We start from the raw sequence: 22,322 nt of genomic DNA, 5'->3' as shown, positions 1-22,322 counted from the left end.
AGTGGAGCTGATTGTTTTCTAAGAAACAATAGTTCTTTTTTAATTTTTTTTCCTGAAAACTCAGTGATTGAAAATTTCAAAAAGGTGAAAAATAATTAGGAAAAACAGCTGGAAGAGCAGAATCAGTTTCAACCAAGTGGTCAACACAATTAAAGTCTTAAAGTAAATAAAGACTTAAAGACTGAAAATAAAGACTAATGGAATGTTTATTACAAGATAACAGCTTTATTTTGAAGAACGTTTAATAATTTGTCTGCCAAATAACTCAACAAGTAAATGTTCTGGAAAGATGGCAGCCCAAATGTGTCTGATGTCCTCTATAGTTTTTAAAATGAGTTCCTTTTCTGTGTGGAGTATTAGTGGACATGTCAGAAGACAAAATCTAATCTTTGTGAGTTTTAACAGTATATATATATAACAATATACCCCTGGCAAAATTCTGGAAAACAGTATGGAGGTTCCTCAAAAAATTAAAAATAGAACTACCCTATCATCAAGGTATTTACCCAAAGGATACAAAAATACCAATTCAAAGGGATACATGCACATGTTTATAGCAGCATTATCAACAATAGCCATATAATGGAAAGAGACCAAATGTCCATCAACTGATGAATGGATAAAGAAGAAGTGGTGGTGTGTGTGTACATACACACATAAATACATACATATTTAATATTACTCAGCCACAAAAAAAAAGAATGAAATCTTGCCATTTGCAATGACATGGATGGAGCTAGAGAGTATATTATGCTAAGTGAAATAAGTCAGTCAGAGAAAGACAAATACCACATGATTTCATTCATATGTTGAATTTAAGAAACAAAACAGATGAACATATGGGAAGGGAAAAAAAAGAGACAGGGAGGCAAACCATAGAACAGACTATAGAGAACAAACTAAAGGTTGCTGGAGGGGAGGTGAGTAGGGGGATGGGTTAAATAGGTGATGGATATTAAGGAGGGTACTCGTGATGAGGAGTGGGTATTACATATAAGTGATGAATTCTACACCTCAAACTAATATTACATGGAATCTAAATAAAAACTTATATGTATGTGTGTGTATGTGTACCTATCCATATCCGTATATATCTCCCAGGCAAAAAAGATAGAGTACACGTACTCTAATTGAGTACTGACCATAACTAGAAAATCCATTCCAGTGAAGGCAAACTGATTTTGATATATGTGTCTAGTATATGCCTAAACCTAATTTTTTTAGGTTTATTTTTTTGAGAGAGAGAATGGGCATGTGAGCAGGGTAGGGGCAGAGAGAGATTAGAGAGAATCCCAAGTAGGTTCCACACTGTCAGCACACAGCCTGAAGCAGGGCTCAAACCCACAAACTGCGAGATCGAGATCATGGCCTGAGCTGAAATCAAGAGTCAGATGCTTAACCGATTGAGCCATCCAGATGCCCCCAAACCATACTTCTTTTATCAAAAATGTCTAGATCTTAAGAGGGTACATTGTTTTTATCTGGAGAAGTTTCTAAAAGTAGCAGTCATACTGCTCTAAAATAATAAGAAATAGTCATACTGATTAGTCATACTAATAAGAAAGTCATACTGCTCTAAAATAATAATAATGATTGAGTTGGAAATAGTGGATAGCTAAGTTTAGATTATGTTCTGGAAGGTTAGATTTATATTGCCTATTTAAGTATACACCATAGGTGGTGTCTGAGAGAATTACATATCTCAATTAATCATTTTAAAATGTAATGAACATTCAACTGGTGAAATGAGTTGCAATCAGCTTATTTGGCCTAATATTCCAAGGGCTTAATTTAATTTCCAGCCTAATGCTGGGAATATTGCCTAGGAATCTTCTTTACTCTAAAGTACTCTTACATCTAGCCTTCTTTCCCTTCCAACTGAAAAAATCCCATTGTATTATCAATTGGTTTTATTCATAAAGCTTGATAATCCTATCAGCATATTACACAAACTACTGAAAACTTAAATTATATGCTGTCCCTTCATTGGAAGAATTTTTTCAGGATTGACTTTTAGATGTATTTCCACTTTATTGTAGTTCTTGGGTGACTTAATTTTTGTTACTACTATTTTATATCTGTCAATTTAGCATCATGAATATCATGTCAGTGTCGTACTTTGCAAGGTTAGTTATCATAATCTGTTTTGGGACTTACCTACTTTGTTTTACCTTGGATTCAGGTAAAAGTAAGTATTTTTTATATATGTGTCTGCTATATGCCTAAAGAATGAAAATAAACCTGCCAATAGTATTGCATGGTAACTATGGTTCTTGTCACTAAGAGCCTCTCCTCTTTGGTATGCAGCTACTTGAATAATTCGTGAATATGAGTAGTTAATGTAGGTGCTTGGCATGGGCTTCTAAAAAAAATCACTCTCACATTTGTGTCTGTAACATCCCTCTCTCTTGTGTCTATACCCTCCTCTATCTTCCTATTATTCTATAATGATGAGAGAAGAAGTATGGTTTTTTTTTTTTACTTTGAAGATAAATTTTCCTTTATTTTCAAAAGCTATACTGTTCTAGATTTTTTTGGCTCTAAAAATGGGTAAGGAGGTGTTCTAGCAGCTGTGGCAATTTAGCTCAAATGGATCATTTATATTGGTAAACATATGTACCATAAGCTATAAAGGCAGCAGCTTGTGAACCCATTAAATGGTAAAATTCTGCTACAATGTTTGCTAAAACTACAGAGACAGTAATTCTTTGAAGGGAGCTTTGAAGAATGAACTGATATTTCCAGGTAAAGGAGAGGGAACAGTATAATGTATTACAGCCATAATGATAATGCCATGTCATCAAGACAACAGTTACCAGGTTTGGTACCTTTTAAGATGAGACTTAATGTTTTGCCAATTATTTCCATTCTAGAAGGGAAGGAAAATTTCATCTTAGGCAGATTTTTTATGCTAATCTGTGGCTTCAGTCATTTTAGAAAATAGATATCCATTGTTTTGAGAGAGTGCCTTTTTTAAAGACTTAACTCCTTGGTATACAAAGCTAGAAATGAGGAAGAACTATGAGAAGATTTACATAGTATCCTAGGAACTTTCTAAAAAAACGAATTAAAGGCCCAATCATTTCAAAGTGACTCAAACCTCACTGATGGATTGGGATGGTTCCAGTTGTGTTATGTTAGTGAAAAGGCTACTACTGATCCTACAAAGGATGGAATCTAGGCTAGTGACTCTGGGTCAACACCAAATGTGAACATTAGAAGTATACTAACTCTGAGATAGTTTGCATCCCAGGCTAGAAGCTCCAACATCAGATACACTAGCTTTGTGGTCTTATTTGGGGCACAGGGGCTGGGAATGAAGTGTAAATCAAAAGAATTCTAAACTTCGGAACCCAAGCATGGCACACTAATGACAACTGTGTAGCCATGTACACAATACAGAAGTGATCAAGAACATAAAGAATATATCTGCTGTGGGTGAATAACACAAGAAAAGAGTTACAATAAGAAATCAAGGGCTCTTTCAGTACAAAAGACTCCTTGATTTCCTTTCTTACATGCTCTCACTCGCTCTTTCTCTCTCTAGCTCTCTCATCATTTATAGCTATGGCTGACGAACTGAATAAGGAAGCCCTGAGGATTCATGTACTATGCTAAGGTGAAAGAGGGCAACAGTTGAGGCACAAATCTTGGACGACCTGTTAATAAATTCATGGAGTGTTTGAGTACCTAACTTTTAAAATAGGAAATAAAATAATGTGTGTATTTGATACTGAGGAAGAGTACCCTATATCCAGGGTTGTTGCTTTTTTTTCTTAAAGCAAAAAAAAAGAAAGATACATTTGGAAAAATATTAACACCCAACAAGATTATATATGTTAAAGTGACTTAAAAATTAAGTTGTAATTATTTAGGAAACCAGTTTATATACATCTTCTGTACAAATATAGTTTTACAGTAACCTACTGAAATAAAAATTCTGAAGCATTACCAGATTTAAACTTGTTCTTTAGCAAGGCTCATGTGTCACTTTCAGTAGGAAAGAAATTGATCCAACTTCCTGATATAGCACTAGTACTTAGTCTAGGTCCAAACCATAATCTCTTCATCTTGCGCATTCATTTTCAGAGTGTTCTTAATATCATGGTCTTTCGATTAATGGTCTATTAAATATCAGAAGCTATTGTGTTTGATGTTTCAACCAAATAGTAGAATTATTAGGGGAAGTTGAAAATACTAACCATGTGTTCTAATGTGTAAATAAAATAGCCTATTTGTTTTTTTAAAAGTAGAAGCAAAAAGAGTATCTTCCGGTAAGGATGGCAAATATGGGGCTCCATGCTCCAGTTGCTCTTCTTGAACCAATGGCAGCTACTCTTAGATGACCACATTATCCTTCCTGATGAGTTTCAGATTTATTTTGAAGTCAATGCTCCATGCAGCCACTATTCATAAATCACAAATCACTGCCTATCCCTATATTAGGTAGATGACAGAGGCTGTGCATGGGATTGTTTGACAATATTTTTTAATTATAAACATGTTTGTTGCAGTAGTATTAGAAAAGAGAAATTTAAAAATTAATATTAAAAATAAATAGAAACATCCAGGTTTAAGAATTATTAATATTTTAGCTTTAGCTAACATTCACATTTTTAGAATTTTCATGTAAAATATGTATGTGTTTTATAAAATTGGGACAGTACTTTTTGACATATCATCATCTTCCTTTTTCCAGTTAATACTAAAAGCAGGTTTCCAAAAATTTCCCAATACATATTTTTCAAAATAATCGTCTATACTCGCGCATACTTTTCCACTGCATAGATACAAGATAAGAGAATTCCACCACTCTCTTTCTCTTGGGCATTCATGATGTTTTTTAATTCTTCCCTTAATGAAAATGACAAACTCCTTATAAATAAATGTATGTTTTATTTTAGCAAAATTTGGTGGGTAAGGTGAGACAGAATGTTATTACGTGTTTATAAATTTGCTCTGGCAAATGTTCTGACAGATGTTTCAAAATGTGGTGAGGTAATGATGCAGACCCAAAGACATTAAAAAAAGAGTAGGACAAATCTAAGCTGGCAGGTAGCACAATGTGCACAGATTACATTTGTGACAACCAGAATCAAAAGCATCAGACCTAGCTCTCCTTCCCCAGAAAAGCCAATGTGCAAAACAGTTCTCTATATATCACTCCAAACTCTGCTTTCTCACTGTGTAGTCCCAGGCACAGGGCATAAAATCTATGTTGGGGCATCAATCCATGATACCTATATTAGAAATATTTATTCCTTTCCTTCTGAAAAAGTTTGTTTTCTGTAGTATTTGTAAATTCCCGATTTTTTTTTCTTTTTCTCTTTCTCCCTCTCTGTTTCAGTCTCTATAGTCATTTATATACAAGAACAAAGAAGAGCAGAAGAAAGTATTGATTTGCTTTGGGCTAGAGACTAGGGAAGTTACAATGTGATTTTTAAAAATAGATTATAAAGATCAAAATAGAACACAGGAAAGTGAGTTTCTGAGTGTGAGAATGGGAATTGTTTTAGAGATGATTTTAGGAGCACTGAACAGATATTATAAAACTGTTGACCAAAATACAACTTTAATCCCTGGAACAAACATCTCAAGTAGATTACTGAATCATGGATACAATGAATATTCAAGATGTTAAATTTACTTACATATTTCTGAATATTTGGTAGAGCAGAAGCTCTTTGCCATGAATTGCCTGGTATCCTTCCAAATACATAAAAATGTAAGGTGGAACAGTCTGTAACTGAGCAACTCTAGAGATACGTGTTTCCTTTAGTAAAGGATTTTGTGTTTTCATCTTCCTTTGATCAGGACAATGTTTTATGATTTGGAAGTGGATGTTAGCAAATGCCTTATGGAGTTATGGGAACTGCTTTTAACCAGAAAGAGTTAGAACTTCTGCTCCTTACATGAACCTTAACAAAATGATACTCTTCTGTTTTTTACCACTCCTCGTGAGTGCTGGTTTACAAAGCTTCGATTATAAGCCGTTGAAACATACCTATTCATCAACATGTAGAAAAACGCTGCATACTTCCATTAATAATTTGTTTTTAAATTAAAAGCATAAAAACTTACACATATTTTCATCTAGCCTAAATTCAAAGCTATTTTCAAAATAAGAGTTCCAAATCAAAAACACAAACTGCAATTGTATAAAAAATATCATCATATGTTTAAGGTTTGATTATAGTCCTATAATGATTTTAAAATGTGGAACAATAACCCAGGGTGGTGCACAGAGCAATTCAATGTTTATTTGCTGAGTCATCTAATCTATTCATTTCATCATAACAAAATACCATAAACTGAGTGGCTTAAGCAACAGAAATTTATTTCTCACAATTTTGGAAACTGGGAAGTGCAAGATCAAGGTACCAGGAAATTTGGTTTCTGGTGAGAGCTCTTTACTTGGCTTATACTCAGCTGCCTACTTGCTATATCCTTACAGAATAACACATGACATAGAAACAGAGCATGTGAGAGCAAAAGAGCAAACTCTCTGGAGTCTGTTATTAGAAGGACACTAATCCTATCAGATCAGGGTCCTATCCTTACGACATGATTTGCTGTAAATGAATTCCTTAAAGATCCATCTTCAAATGTAGCCACATTGGGGGTTAGGGCTTCATTATATGAATTTTAGGGAAACACAAACATAGTCCATAACATTACCTATTTTGTATTGTATTTTATGGTATGCTTCATGGTGTTTTAATATACTAACACAATAGTATATATCTACAACATACACACACACATAAGCATATACATACACACAGAAGTATGTACACGAATATATGTATGCATATATGTATGGTATGGTTCATAACAAAAAGAAACTAATAAAGAAGAATCCACAAGCAGCAAAGTTTGGAGACCACTGATCTAGGGCATATTTTAATGCTAGTGGTGAGAAACTTACTACGTCTCAAGATGGCATACTATAGTTTTAAATATCTCTTTTTGAAGTTTTCTTGTATTTTCTTTATATATATACATATATATATCATTTTCTTTATAAATAAATATAATTTTCTTTATGTGTGTGTGTGTCTATGTGTGTGTGTGTATGCATATATATATATATATATATATATATATATATATATATAATTGTCAAATTGGTTTCCATACAACACCCAGTGCTCATCTCAACAGGTGCCCTCCTCAATATCCCTCACCCACCCTCCCCTCCCTCCCACCCCCCATCAACCCTCAGTTTGTTCTCAGTTTTTAAGAGCCTCTTATATTTTGGCTCCCTCCCTCTCCAACCGTTGTTTTTTTTTTTTTCTTTCCCCTCCCCCATGGTCTTCTGTGAAGTTTCTCAGGATCCACATATGAGTGAAAACATATGGTATCTGTCTTTCTCTTCCTGACTTATTTCACTTAGCATAATACTCTCCAGTTCCATCCACGTTGCTACAAGTGGCCAGATTTCATTCTTTCTCATTGCCAAGTGTATTTTCAATTAAAATATGTCCCCTTGATAACGATCATTCATTGGCTTCACTTCTGCTACTTTATATCAAATAAAACAAATCCATCCCTTCTTCCATGTCAGAGCCAGTTATTTGTATGAGGTTATTAAGATTAATTCAATGCATTTAAATATCTCTTTATGGAGTATCTCTTTTGCCACCAAATACTGGGGATATAATCTCCACCTCTAGGAATTTTATAGAGTATTTGAAAGATATTGAGTAACAGGGATTATTTTACTTAAATAAGATCAAGGAAGAGGATGTAACTATGTGAGGTGACTGATGTTAACTAAACTTATTACGGTAATCATTTTGAATATATATATACATATATATGTATACATATGTAATATTACACTGTACACTTTAAACTAATATAATGTTATGGCAGTTAATAAATGGGAAAATAAATGTCAATAAAATGGGAAAGAAATGATCAAGGAGGAGGTGGAAGAACAGTGGCTACACTAAAGAAAAGCATGTATCTGCAGAAAGGGTGGTGGTTAACAGAAGCATTCTTGCAAATAAAGTTTTACAAAATAAGCCTCTCAAGGGGCCAGGGCAGGAAGGAAAGCTGTCCAGGGAGATAGTGAAGCTGAGGTACTAAAGGTCCCAAACAGAAAGACAACAAGGCATGTTTTGGCAAGTGGTACCAATTCCATAAACCTCAAGGTGACCAGGTGCTTAATGTTGAGATCTAAGCTGGAATTAGACTTAAAAAAGCCAATAAACAAAAATAATTTCAAAAAACTTCCTAGATAGTAATGTCAAAATTTGGGATTTCATATTCTGGGTAATAAATAACAGTTAAAGGACTTTAAGCCTGGGAATGATATATTTAGTGTTTTAAGAAGTTCTCTCTAGTTGCATAGTGGGGAAAACGTTTGGATTTTCATAGGCCAAAAAGTAGGTGAGAATCTATACTACCCAAAATATCTACCTAAGGTAAAATTGATTTGATAGAGGCACGGTATTTCAAGAGCTGTCAACCCTTTATGTAGACTTTTTATGTGTTTGAGAGGATGTGGACAAATACATTCAATTGTAAGATCTTAAGGCAAGGAAGGGAAAGTTCATTAATAAGGTTGGGAATGTGGAAATATTTACTAATGGGTGTTGCAAAAAGTACAGTGACAAAATCCCTTGGAAAAATAAAATCAAGAGGAAGGAGTCCAGAGTAGTACAAGGATAAAGTATGAGTGATCCTGTAACGAAAACTGATTAGGTGGACGAATATTTGCAAGACTACCAACTTAGAAAGGGATATAAACTATGTTTATAAAACCTGGCCTCAAAATCACCATTCCCTTACTTTTGGGAAAGAGTTAGTGGTGATATTTGTGGTGACCTAAACTGAGGGTTTTTCTGAGATTGTCCTATCCTAATTGACCAAATTAACTGTATGTCAGTGTCAGTGTCGCACAATGTCATTGTGTCAGGGCCCTCTGGAAGTAGTCTTCTATGCTCCTGGCCAAAAAGCTCCAATTCGTAACACTTCCTTGTAATTAGTGGGTTTTTTTTTTATCCCTTAATAAACTTGATTAGTCTTCACAAAAGGTATTCCAGTTCATCTATAACCACAGAGCAGCTAATAAAACTTAATTTTTAATTTGTCCCATGTTTGTTCCAAAAATTGATTTAAAATGGCTAAAATAGGCGATATAAGTGGTTCCTGGGCGGTTCAGTTTGTTAAGCATCCTACTTCAGACCAGGTCATGATCTCATGGTTTGTGAGTTCAAGCCCCACATTGGGCTCTGTGCTGATAGCTCAGAGCCTGGAGCCAGCTTCAGATTTTGTGTCTCCCTCTTTCTCTGCCCCTACCCTGCTCGTGCTCTGTCTCTCTGTGTCTCTCAAAAATGAATAAACATTTAAAACATTTTTTTAAATAGATGATATCAAAATATTTGAGGGGTGGGAGGGGACAACAGAAGAAAAAGGGTAAATAACAAAAAGTGAGTGAACATTGAGGTTAAGTATATAAAATATATGTTGTAAGGTCTTCAGTATTTGCAAAACTAGGCTACAGGTCTGGTTATACTATTTTCTACAACACATAGTGTGTGTGTGTGTGTGTGTGTGTGTGTGTGTGTGTGTGTGTGTGTGTGTGTATCTGGTCCTGATTCAGAAAAAGAATAGTCAGAGAGTCACAAGGCTCCAGTTTTTTGTGTTTCATTTAGAGAGTTATACGGGAATGTTTAAAGGCTTTAATGTCATGGCCTTTTGTGATGAATCTATCTTCTGTGATTTCTGTTCACAGAAAGTTTGCTGAAAGGCAGCCCAAGCGAATGATATATTAAGGCTGTCAAAGATCACAGCAATCACTCCAAAATCCATTTCCGAGCACCTAAACCTGTGAAGTTTATGGAGATTCAAGGGCCCCCCCCAGCTCTCAAATGTTCTTCTCTGAAGCTAATCATACTAAGCTATATTTTTAAAACGACACTGCTGACCTCTCACCCTGGCCAAGTCAATTAGATTAAAACAGTTCTGACATTGCAGATGGAACAGCTAACCTCACAGGTGTTCTGATCTGAAGTCATCATTCCTGGCTAACTTCAATCGTGGCTACTTGTACTATTAAAGTAAGAAACTACCTTGGACAACTCAGATCTTTCAATGAGATTGAATTAGAGTCATAATGAGCTAAAGTAAACAAATAACAGAGTTTGATTTAAAAAATCATAAAGAGGAAAAGACCAACATTACCATGATTTTTTCCCCATGACATATCTTGACAATGAAGACAAAAAGAAATACATACACAATTTCAAATACTACATGAAAAAGGCAAATTTGTTTTTGAGTCTATGTCTAAAAGTTTAATACCATAGAATTCCTCAGTGAATACAGGCTTTATTCTATCTACTGCAATGATACATAAACCACAGAGGCTGATGCACCAGGGCACACAGACATATAATAGCTGCTTCTTTACTCACTTTGATAAGTACTCTAAGGAATGTACGCCCTATGGGAAGGTACTTGGTATCTACTTCCTAAAGGAATCCATACTTACTAGGATAAAGGCAATACATGATGTTTCTGATAATGTTTGTAGGGAAATAACTTTGAAAAAGAAGCATTGTGCATTTAGATTTTGGGGACAGGTGTCAATGTCAGCCATTACAAAAAAAAATTTATTTATTTATTTTTAACGTAAAACCTTTACCTCTCTTTCAACATTTCCTGTTCTAATTCTCCAGTTTTCCTGCTTTCTACTTTTGCCCATCCTATAAGCCTTTACTGTTCTTTCCTTACTGGTTACTGGTAGAAAAGAAGTATGGTTAGTCATTAATAACTAAGTATAAATTAGTTATTATGGAATGCTTCTCAGCATAATGTAATTTTTAGTTATATGGCTTATAGAGACTACACAACTGAGAAGTATTATAGAGAAAAAGAATATATGTAAAAAATATTACTAATTGTATGATTTATTGAGAGTCACTCTACTAGATTCATGAATATTTTTTAAATATTAACTCAATTAAAATTCACAGCAGCCCTGTGAAGTAATTCCTACTATTGCCCTCATATTACATAATGGGAATTTATTGTATGCAAAGATTAAATCATTTTCTCATTTAGTTTTTAATTTTTTAAAATGTTTATTTATCTTAGAGGGAGACAGAGAGCCAGCAGGGGAGAGGCAGAGAGAGAGAGGGAGAGAGAGAGCGAGACACAGAATCTGAAGCAGGCTCCAGGCTCCTAGCTTTCAGCACAGATTCCCAGGGGGTGCTCAAACTCACGAACCATGAGATCATAACCTGAGCCGAAGTCAGACACTTAACCAATTGACTCACCTAGGGGACCTTCTCATTTAGTTTTGAATTAATTTCTCCCTTGTATGCCCAAATTCTTCCATGTAGCATTTGAGCTCAGTATAGCTTCAAAAATGGCACTTTTCAAAAAACATGTTATACTGCCTATATAAAAAGCTCAGAAAAAAATATATATGCAGTAATAATATAATTATTTTTCAAATTATAAATATTTATCAGCTAATTTAAATAATATGTATTAAGCTAATCCTTAAGCACAAACATTTTGTACAAATAAATATGCATGTATGTAAAGCTGATTTAAATAAACATGTTCACTGTAGAGGATTTAGAAAATGTACAAATATTCAAAGTAAAAGTTAAAATTACTAGCAATTTCAACAATCATAAAATGACACTGCTAATAACATTTTGGTCAATTTTTTTCCAACCATTTACACATGTACATGTGTTTAGTTTCATTTACTTATCATGTCAATTCTGACATTCTGATAATATTAATTCCATGTTGCCATTCACATTTTGCCATTATATATTTGCCCAAACTTTCAAAAAGCAGTTCTCTCTGTAAAATCTGCTCAAGTAAGTAGTAAGAATGCTTTCTCCACATAGTGTTATAATTGGCAGTGACCCACAGATACTTCTGTTTCCATTGTCACTGTCTTAAGGGAAACATTTGTTGAGCCCTGTCGTCCACAAATAGCCAAGTTACAAATAGATATTATATCTTAGTTATTTCTTAATCCCACACAGCACCAAAGAACAGTGCCTTCTATCTTCTATGCTGTAGATCCTCAGCCAGTATGGGCTGAATTAACTCAAGAGTACAATGAAAACTAAAGATGAGTAGATCTTATATCATTAAAGCTTTTAATATTTGATCAAACCACAACTGTAAGAGTTTGGAATAGCTACGGTGGCAAAACGTATTTATAATCAACTAGGAGAGTACGATTTTTGTATACTGCTAGGCTTAGTCAGTACAGTCTCTTTGGGAATATTAACATCATCTGCCAGTCTAGTGCATTTGTTATTATGTGTTCGTTGATATTTACAGAGTATTCTTGGGTGAATTCTTAAGCTTATAAGAATAAAGTCCATTTTTATTGCTTTTATGTCTCACTAAAAATATTTTTGAATTATTTTTGAGTATTTAATAAATTAATGGGTTTATGGATATCAGATCATGCCATTATCTATTTTGTATGTCCTTAGGTTTTAAAAGGGTCTTCCCTTTGCATTCTCTGGAATTTGCAGAACAGTTAGCCAATTTAATTTGTGGACATTTTAAAATCAAGAATGCCATGCCTTCTACCTCATGTTACCTGAGGGAGCATTTCATACTGCTGTTACTCTACCTATCCGTTAAAAAGTAAATTTCTCCAGAGGTATATATTAAACATTTTCAGTGGTGGCTAGGCATGCCTGGAACTCGGTGTATAGGACTGTAAAGTAATAACCTAATCCAGTTCATCACTGGTAAGTAACTAATTTCTCCCTCCACTAAAACCAGCATGAGGAAAGGAGGAGTGAAGTTTATGTTGTTGTTTTTTTTCTTTCCTGTTTTCAGGTAGTTTATCTCATAGATTACTTTTAAAATGTTAGATGCTTTTATAAAGTGTTTTTCAGAGTAATTCTTAGAAAACTACTTTCTTTTTTTTTTTTTTAATTTTTTTTTCAACGTTTATTTATTTTTGGGACAGAGAGAGACAGAGCATGAACGGGGGAGGGGCAGAGAGAGAGGGAGACACAGAATCGGAAACAGGCTCCAGGCTCTGAGCCATCAGCCCAGAGCCCGACGCGGGGCTCGAACTCCCGGACCGCGAGATTGTGACCTGGCTGAAGTTGTACGCTTAGCCGACTGCGCCACCCAGGCCCCCACTACTTTCTTTTTTTTTAAGTTTACTTGTATTTATTTTGAAAGAGAGAGAGAGTAGGGGAGGAGAGAGAGAGAGAGAGAGAGAGAGAGAGAGAGAGAGAGAGAATCCCAAGCAGGCTCCCTGCTGCTAGCGCAGAGCCTGATGTGGGTCTTGAACTCACAACCCTGAAATCATGATCTGAGCTGAAATCAAGATTCAGACGTTTTACCAACTAAGCCACCCAGGCACCCCTAGAAAGCTACTTTCTTAATGTAATTTTATGTTACATATTAAAAATAATAAGAAGTATAAGAAGTACAATATAATTTTTAATCATTTACTGTATTATTGCTAACCATAGTTCTCTTAAGTGTCACTTTTTGAGAGAAAGTGCTTGAAAATTAATATAAAATGTAATTAACTTTGTAATTTAATACAGAAAATATTTCCTAGTTCTGTTACTATAGGAAATAAATATTAAAGCAGATTTTGGGACAAACTTCTCCTACATGTTTTCAAGTATCATCTAAAATATTTTTTAAACCATAAGAAATTTCATCTCTTTCTACAATAGGATATACACAAGTATTTGGACATCATAGTTTAAATAGATTAAGTAATTTTAAAAGAAATTTTTCTAGATGTTACACATTTAACTGGAGAAAGTTACAATCAGATAATTTTATTTTATTTTTTGAGTTTAAACAAAAATTTTAGCCGCTCTGTAACAAAGGGACTAATAGCAAATAAATAAAACAGTGAGCTATATTCTGTTATCTCTTTAGTTCTCTACTAGGCCTAAATGCTATAATTATAAATTGGCAAATGAGAAAAGAACTCCAGAAATTTCAGTATACTTGTTTTTAGTATTGTCAATTCTAAAAACTAACCTTTACATGATGGTTAGTTAGCTATTTTACAAGGTTTATTGTCAAAGGGTTTTTGTAATTAGTGTAGCAAATGCAAAGTAATAAAATACTACCCAATATACAACCTGCATTTATATATCACACATCTGCCAATCTAACTACTTTAAAAGGTTCCCAGGACTCTTAAAAACTGAGAACAAACTGAGGGTTGATGGGGGGTGGGAGGGAGGGGAGGGTGGGTGATGGGTATTGAAGAGGGCACCTTTTGGGATGAGCACTGGGTGTTGTATGGAAACCAATTTGACAATAAATTTCATTAAAAAAATAAATTGCTACTGTTTATTTTAAGAAATAAAACATTCATCATCTTTTAAAAAAATAAAAATAAAAGGTTCCCAGGGTCCCTTTCAAATACAAAATTCCTGAGTGGCCAGATGGAATTTATGAAGAAAAAGACAAAAAGCCTTTTAAATTTTACTTCATGATCAAGAGCTGGTGATGAGAGAGAAATATAGAGGTTCCACAACTCTTAAGAAGCTATAAACCATATTGCTTGTTTTAGCATTTATCAATTTTTAACTACTGCTACAAGACTGCCAGCAATCAATTATTCCCTGGCTCAATGAGGGGCTCAAAGCTTATCAAATAAATCAGAAATTCACTTTAATGATTTCTAAATATATTTCTTTTCACCACATTTGAAATAAACAAGGCTAGAGTTTTACTGGTTTTGTGACAATTATGTTTATAAAAGCACACAAAGAAAGCAAAGATTTTTAAACACCAAAAAAGAATATTTTGATTCAGACAGTCTACTTCCATTTTCCTTTTCTCAAATTAATAGAAAAAGTTGAGGAAGGTAGATTTTTTTTTTCCTTGGCATTGTGTAAAACTAGTTTCTAATTGGTGGGAACCTTATTTACTTCAGTTAAGCCACCATCTTTCTCCATCTCATTTCTGTTAGTGCTACTAGATAATGTGAATGGGGACACTTGGGAGGAAGTACTGTTTAGCATCTTCCCTTCTACCACAGCCATTGGAACAAAGTGATCACAAATTTCTCATTTGTCATTCTCTTATATTTTCACTCCATTGTAACTTTTTTTTCTCACTTTCCATTCATAGCTGTTTATTCTTCAATTTACAATGTTTCCCACACAATTCAATCCCCAAAACACTATGCTGTATTTCAGAAAACCTTCAGCCTGATCAGGGAAGTAAGGGATGTAGCTTAGGGTGATAGGCTCAAAATGATGTTGAGAACCTATTTAAAAATAAAAGAAATAAAAGTTCAGATACGATTTTTAGTGATTAATTTTGAAAATGCATAAATATTGCCTTAAACATTTTGAACATATAGCTATTACAGATGTGGGCTCTATGTTTAAACACAGTAGGATTGTAAAATTATAATTTATATATATACATTACATTGATGTAAGTGTAACTAGATTATTAAAAGAAAGCTCCCTTCAAAAAGTTATTAGTTGAACCTTAATATAACAATATATTATATATTATTTTAATACATATATTATTATAATATTGATTAATATATAAAATAATATGTATAATATGTATTTTATATACCACTATATATTATATAAAAATATAATATTATCATTGTTATATGACACAGTGACTTCACTATAAGCTGGAAATACTTAGTGTCATTAATTTAAGTATAGAATGTCTTTAATTTTTTAAAATTAAAACTGATCTAATTACTCATGTTCAGTTTGCAAACATTTTTGAACCATTACTTGTTGAGTAAATCAAAACTTTCTTGGGAAGCCTGGGTGGCTCAGTCAATTAGGCATTCTGACTCTTGGTTTCAGCCTAGGCCATGGTCTCACAGTTTCGTGAGTTCAAGCCCTGCATGGGGCTCTTTGGGATTCTCTCTACCCCCACTCTGTCTCTGTCCCTCCACCACTCATGCTGTCTCTGTTTCTCTCAAAAGTAAGTAAACTTCAAAAAACAAAAACAAAAACAAAACTTTTTTCCAGACCCGAAATGATTTCTCTATGTCTAATGTTCATAATAGATGCTCATTTTTACAAATAAGCTATGATAAGAAAAAATGCATATAAGGATAATTTCATACATAAAAATGAGATTTTGACATTAAAGTAACATTGCTCAGTAACACTATTTAACAAGTTATTGAAATATCTTATTAATCAATGTAACATCCTAAGTAAAAGGTTAGCATACAGATTTAAGTTATACTGTAGAAAACTGAATTTAAATGTCAAAAACTAATATGAGAAAATCTTAATATTACAGAATTAAAAAAAAACTATCCAAAGCAGCACTGGTAATCCCAAGCCAAATCAAAAGTCTTTGATATCAAAATTATATATCTGATTTATAGTATAACTTTTCTAAGTTAATATTTTAAGTGATGCAATTGTGAATATAGTCCAAAAATTAAAGAATTTTAATAATGAAAATGGATCCACTCATCATATTATTTATTTTTTCATTAAAAAGAGACTAAAGTATATGTGATGCAATTTCATAAACAGATTCAGAAATGGGCAACTGGCAATAAACAACTGCTAGAAATGGTAATATGATATGTTGAAATATAACTTTTACATAAAGTTCAATCTTCATAAATTTCATCTGTCACTGAAAGACATATCCTTTGGCCATGACTATACTGTCACTCAGTTGTTACCAATAAGTTGTTACCAATTTTTATATACTTTGAAATTTCCCATATACTTATGAGATAACCAGTTTTACTTATGTTCTTGGGGGTGTAGTTTACTTGCATTTCTAATATAAAATGCCTCCCTGAGATATGTACAAGCAATGCATGTGCACTGTAACAAAACACTACCACTTAGATTTAGTAATTTCACCTAAATCTAATAATTAAATGAGGTGCTAGTGGTTTATTAGTTATTAAACTATTACTATTATCTTGACAAGAAGAGAGAAGAGTCATAATGACTTTCATTGAGGTGGCCTAAATATTAGTGTTCTACAGGGTTCCAATCACTACTCTGTTCATTCTGAACATACTTTCCAAGACTATTTTATCTCCTTGGGTTCTAAAACCAAGTATTTATATTTAATACTTGTATCTGCCCAATATTTGACCCACCTGACTTTCTGGATATATCCACCTTGTTTCTCACTCAAAGCACATTAAAATCAATTTGGACAAATTCAAACAAATATTTTAATATTTCCTTACACCAAGACAACCTCGTTTACTCTTTATCTTTTTAGAAAAAAAATTTAACATTTTATTTTATTTTTTTGAGGGACAGAGAGAGAGAGAGAGAGAGAGAGAGAGCAGGTGGGGCAGAGAGAGAGGGAGACACAGATTCCAAAGCAGGCTCCAGGCTCTGAGTTGTCAGTACAGAGCCTGATGGGGGCTCAAACCCATGAAAGCTATATCATGACCTGAGCCAAAGCTGGACATTCAACCAACTGAACCACGCAGGGGCCCCTCTCACTCTCTAAATTATTATTGAAATTAGGTGCCTTGGAGAACTTGACAATTCAGGTTTGGGCCAGGGAAACTATAATTTGAAATTCCAAATTTACTGCTGTTCCAGAAAAATAAAAAGTGTTCAAATACTGATGGGCACTTTTCACAAGGACATGAGAGAATTCTGCTTTTCGGTACCACAAAGTACTTTGGGGCTTATCAGTGCTTCTGCAGAGAAATACCTTAAAAAGTAATCCATAGAGAGAAAAATCAGTTTAAAACTTGTAGAGAGCTGGTGAAGAAACAACAACAAACAGGTAAGACTACAAGAAGGGGAGGATCTCAGAAAATGAGATTATTCTGCAGTCACTTTTACCTTGGGTACGCTTGTTGATTCTGGGGAGAAGCAATCATCTAAGAATTCTTACTTAACACGAGTGGCATTCAGAGGTAGAGAAGACAGAAATGGAAAGAATACTTGTCATAGACTTGGAAACTGTCAATAATTTAGCAGAAATTTTTTCTCAGGACAATAGTTGAATTCGAAGTTAGTACAGGATATGAGATGAAAAACATAAGTGAGAGACCACTAAGACATAGCATTTTAAACAATGTTCCAAGTAAAACAGAATTGAGATCTGCAAAAAAGATACAGTAAAAGATACTGGGTTCTAAGCTGAAAACCCTGGATAAGATAAGAGTAAAATCCAGATAGTCCTATCAAGATAGCAGTCAGCTTCAAACTAGTCCCGACCTTGATTAAAGTAATGGGATCAGGCACTGTTCCATCTGCCAAGTGCAGGAAAGAAAGACCTTCACAAGTATTATAATATCATCAGGAGTCCCTAAAATGTACATGCACAGTCCACTTGTCAATAAAGGAAAGGTCACAAAAAAACAAAAACAAGCAAACAAACAAAAAACCAGTAATACATCCACAAGAATATAATTAAAAAAGAAAAGACACACTAATATACAGACAACTTCAACTCTGGAGTTAGTTAACAAGTGCTGTAAAATAATTGTCATTAATATATCCAAAAAAGTATATTTTTAAATGTTGGACACAATAGTTAGAATGACAATAAATCTAATATATAAAAGTCAAATGGACAACTGATAAATGATAAATATAATATGTGAAATTTAAAGTTCATTATAAAGAATAGGCAGATTATAAGCAAGACAAGATTTATAAGGCCAGCATTACTCTGATATCAAAATTTCGGCAAATAAATTATAAGAAAAGACAAAGAACAGAAAATATCATTTATTAATATTATATCGAATACATCAGAAGAGAATTATGAGAATTTTGTCTCAAGACTAAAGGTTAGGATAACATTAAAGACTCAATATAATTTATAATATTAATATAATGGAAAAAAATCACAGTATCCTATTAACAGATGCACAAAATGTAACAACAACTCTAAAATTCATTCCTGTTAAAATTCAACAAATTAGAAAGAGAAGCATACTTCCTAAAATGATAAAGTTCATCTAAAAAGAACCTATAACTTACATCATACTTAATGGTGAATGACAAAATACTTTTTCCCTAAGGTCAGGGACAGTTAGGATATCTGTAGTCATCACTTTCATTCAACACTGTAGTTCTAAGTAGCGTAATAAGGCAAAATGAAAAGACAAAAAGCCTCAAGATTAGAAATAAAACTATCTTTATTCACAGTTGTCATGATTGTCTATATAGAAAATCTAATTTACAAAAAAAGCTGGGGCGTCTGGGTGGCTCAGTCGGTTAAGTGTCAGACTCTGGCTCAGGTCATGATCACGTGGTACACGAGTTTGCGCCCAGCCTCGGGATCTGTGCTGACAGCTCAGAGCCTGGAGCCTGTTTCGGATTCTATGTCTCCCTGTCTGCCTGTCCCCTCTCTCTCTGTCTCTGTCTCTCTCTGTCTCAAAAATAAACATTAAAGCTACTAAAACAAAAAACTGGGTTTAGCTAGGGTTAATATATAAAAATCAAGTATATTCTGTATACAACAACAAACATTTCCAAATTAAAATAAAAAAGATACAATATGCAGTAGCATCCTTAAATATAAACCATGGATCAAGCTGTAGAAAGATGGACATGGAAAAGTATAGAACATTATAATGAGAAACTAAAAACCTAAAAAGTGAGATATATTTGTTCAAGAATCAGAAGATACACTATCTTAAGACCACAAGACTGCTCAAATTAATCAACACAATGCAAAGTAAATTTAAACTAAAAGATTAAATATAAATGTAAACTAAAAGCATAAAAAAAAAAAAAACCCATCTGGTGGGGAGGGGGGGTAAGAAAATACAACTGTTGATGACAAAATGCATCAATCAAAACTCCCAAATTCTGGGTTGCTTGGGTGGCTCAGTCGTGTCCAGCTTCAGCTGGGATCATGATCTCAAGGTTCATGGGTTCGGGCCCCACATTGGGCTCTCTGCTGCCAGCGTGGAGCCGGTTTTATATCCTCTGTCCCACTTCTCTCTCTGCCCCTTCCCTGCTTGTGCTCTCTCTCTCAAAAATAAACATAAAAAAAGAATTCCCAAATTCTGTTGGAAACACTGAAATGTTGGTTATCTACTAAATGTTGGGTATCTACTAAAGCAGAACAAGTATGTAATGTCCAGCCTATCGTTTTCATTCATAGGCATTTACTCAATAGAAATGCATTTATGTCTTTAATAAAAAGGCATTTAAATAAAATGATCGTAACAATACTATTTATAGTAATAAATAATAGAATAGTAGAAATAATTCACTGTCCATCAATAAAATAATGGATAGACAGTTTTAAGTTCATAGAATACAATATAGCAATAAAAATGAATTAACTACTGCATTCAACATTATGAATCTCACAAATATGATGTTGAGTGATCAAAGCCAGACATAAGAATTGCATTTAAAATTTGAAAAGTGGGGAAAACGAATGTATGATGTTCAAAGTGAGGAAAATGGTTAGTTAAGCTATGGTAAAATATTGATAAATAGAGGATATGAGGAGGCTTCTATGGTTCTAATATTGTTGTCTTTTAAAAATACCTATATTTAGGGGCGCCTGGGTGGCGCAGTCGGTTAAGCGTCCGACTTCAGCCAGGTCACGATCTCGCGGTCCGTGAGTTCAAGCCCCGCGTCGGGCTCTGGGCTTATGGCTCAGAGCCTGGAGCCTGTTTCCGATTCTGTGTCTCCCTCTCTCTCTGCCCCTCATCCGTTCATGCTCTGTCTCTCTCTGTCCCAAAAATAAATAAATGTTGAAAAAAAATTAAAAAAAAAATACCTATATTTAGCTGCTGGCCATATAGATGCATTATATTTATCAAATTTATCAGAATATGTCCTTATGTTCTGTACACTTTTTTTTTTAACATTTATTCATTTTTTAGAGACAGAGACAGAGTGAGAGCATGGAGGGGAAAAGAGGGAGACTCAGAATCTGAGGCAGACTCCAGGCCCTGAGCTGTCAGCACAGAGCACGATGTAGGGCTTGAACTCACGAACATTGAGATCATGACCTGAGTCAATGTCAGATGCTTAACAGATTGGGCCACCCAGGCGCCCCTGTTCAGTGCACTTTTGTGTATATGTATATAATTCAATATTTGTAAATGGACATAGAATCTAGCTTAAAGAAGTTGTTCCTGTCAATTTTGTGATAATTTGGACATTAAAATATTAATGATGATAATGGTTTAAAACACATCACTAAAAATAAACAAACAAACAAACAAACAAATAAATAAGAGTTTGAGTGATGCTTAAAGGAGTAGGGAATGTTCTTCATTACCAGGTAATGCTACTAATAAGTACAGAAATCAGAAAGAGTTGATAGAGTAGGTAGTTAGCTAGATGTGATCAGGGAACACAAGCTTTCCAATCGATAACAAGGTAGAGGTGAAGTTCCAAACAGCCGGGATACAGTCCAGGGGATACACATGCATTCTTCCCCGTGACCACAGCCCTACATTAATCTACAGCTTCATTATAATACATTTACTTTTTTCTTCCAAGTGTTTATTTAAATTTCAGTTAATTAAGATACAGTGTAATATTAGTTTTAGATGTAAGATTTAGTGTTTCAACACTTACATACATTGTCTTTCTCTGACTTATTTCACTTAGCATAATACTCTCTAGCTCCATCCACATCATTGCAAATGACAAGATTTCATTCTTTTTATGGCTGAGTAATATTCCACTAAGTATATATACCCCAACTTCTTTATCCACTCATCAGCAGATAGACATTTAGGCTCTTTCTATAATTTGGCTATTGTTGATAATGCTGCTATAAACATTAGGATGCATGTATCCCTTCAAATCAGTATTTTTGTATTCTTTGGGTAAATAACTAGTAGTGCAATTGTTGGATCACAGGATAGTTCTATTTTTAACTTTTTGAGGAAACTCCATACTGTTTTCCAGACTGGCTTCACCAGTTCTCATTACTACCAATAATGTAAGGGGGTTCACCTTTATCTGCCTCCTCATCAACATCTGTTATTTCCTGAGTTGTTAATTTTAGCTATTCTGACAGGTGTGAGGAGATATTTCATTGTAGTTTTGATTTGTATTTCCCTGATGATGAGTGATATTGAGCATCTTTTCATTTGCCTATTAGCCATTTGTATGTCTCTTTGGAAGAATGTCTATTCATGTCTTCTGCCAATTTTTTAACTGGATTATTTGGGTTTTTTTGGGTGTTGAGTTTGATAAGTTCCTTATAGACTTTGGATACTAACTTTTTATCAGATATGTCATTTGCAAATATCTTCTCCCATTCTGAAGGTTGCCTTGTAGTTTTTTTGATTGTTTACATTGTGGTTTTAAATTGCTAGGAGACAATGGCTTCCATGACATTTCTAACAA

Source organism: Felis catus, chromosome A3 (assembly GCF_018350175.1).
Source record: "Felis catus isolate Fca126 chromosome A3, F.catus_Fca126_mat1.0, whole genome shotgun sequence".
In the NCBI taxonomy this organism is placed as follows: Eukaryota; Metazoa; Chordata; class Mammalia; order Carnivora; family Felidae; genus Felis; species Felis catus.
The sequence above is the reverse complement of the archived record's forward strand: the minus strand, read 5'-3'. Positions refer to the sequence as shown.